This window comes from Antrostomus carolinensis, unplaced genomic scaffold (genome assembly GCF_000700745.2).
Source record: "Antrostomus carolinensis isolate BGI_N321 unplaced genomic scaffold, ASM70074v2 scaffold3159, whole genome shotgun sequence".
Lineage (NCBI taxonomy): Eukaryota > Metazoa > Chordata > Aves > Caprimulgiformes > Caprimulgidae > Antrostomus > Antrostomus carolinensis.
Genome location: NW_010336240.1, coordinates 24,670 through 26,285, shown reverse-complemented (window position 1 = coordinate 26,285; position 1,616 = coordinate 24,670).

Below are 1,616 nucleotides of genomic sequence, written 5' to 3'. Positions count from 1 at the left end.
ACTCTTATCACCGTCTGCCTGAAGCATGCCTTGTAGTAATTTCATTCAGGTTTTCTTGCTGGGTGCTGTTGCTCTGCAACTCTTTTCCACCTAATAGGTCTAAGCCAAAAAACAGGTGTAGAGTAAAATGATTTTATTAATTAACTAGGATTATAGCTCAAATAAAAAGGAAAATCAAGTGACAATCAACTTGAATGATAACTGACCCAAATCAACTTGCAAAGGTTTTTCCTTGAGTACCATTGTAAGCATCACTATTCATCCCATAAAAAAGCATCACCTATGAGCCAAGCAATGTATTTAGCTGTTTCAAGAGCTCATCTTCACTTTATCATATGCTGCAGAGTAAGTCTCTTAAGTACAATTGGTTTTAATTGACCAGAATGTTGATCCCACATATAGTCATAAAATAATTATTACAGGAAAACATAACTGGTAAATTTATTTCCTGCTAGTGCACCACTCCTAAAAGAAAACCTGTTGTATCTCCAGCTGAAGACAGCCTAGTCGGGAAATTTTATCACTGGTACCAAAAAAGAATGACACTTTTCCATCTGCCCTTCTCCTCAAAAGAAACAAATACAGGAATGAATGGGGAAAAAAAAACCAGTTTGGTAGGAGGGGGTGGGAACACGCTGCTGGCAGTTTGTATGATAGAAGTGATTTTGTATTAATTTGATCATCAAGCCTGAACAATCCAACTCAAATGACTTCGCTGTGGTGGCAAGCGCAGAACAAGCAAGGTGTGCTGAAAAGCCTGGCTGTAAGCTCTCAAACTGCCACTCCACATCTGCAATCTGCTCCTGGGGTCTCGCACGTACACACGTGTTACCCACACAAACCCCTGTAGCTTCCCATTGCACCTGAGGTGGGCTGACTGTTTTCATCACTGGTGGCTTCATGGTTGGAATCCAACTCCTCAGCAATTCATTTATTTGAATCCTTATCCTTATGGGGGGGGGAAATACAAGAAAAAAGTCTCCCCCCCAGCACAAGAGCACATTCTGGCTTTCAGAACAAAAATCCTTCTAAGTTTGGGAAGACGACAGTATCCCTAGGTTAAAATTCATAGCTCCTTTTTATTATTAAGAAACTGTCATTAGAAATTCTAAATATTCTGATATGGAATGCCAGCAAATGAGATCATAAAATATTTAGATCTGAATTTACGAGAAAAGACTGTTATTGAAAGGCCTCAAGTGTTATATATGCTTCATTTTACTGGTATTGAAACTCAAAGAAAATTAGCTCTTATTAGAATTCATATAGTTAAATTTAACAGCCTTCACAGGGCCACAGCACATTTAGAAGGGAAAAAAAATAACACATTGATTAAAAAAATAGATCTTCATATTACATAAAAGAAAAGAAGATACATACACTATAGGAAAAAGTGATTTCATTTAAGCTGCTCCTTTGGGGAAGACAGATGTAACATATTTCTAGGATATAGCTGAAGTCCAACTTTCCTCTATACTCATTAGTCTCTTAATACACAAGATCTTGACTGATCAGTTGCAAACAAGTTCTGTAAAGACTGTTCACATGAGGGGACACAACCAAACCATACACTGAGAACAATGTTACCTCTTCTTGAATTTTTAAAGGAATTTATT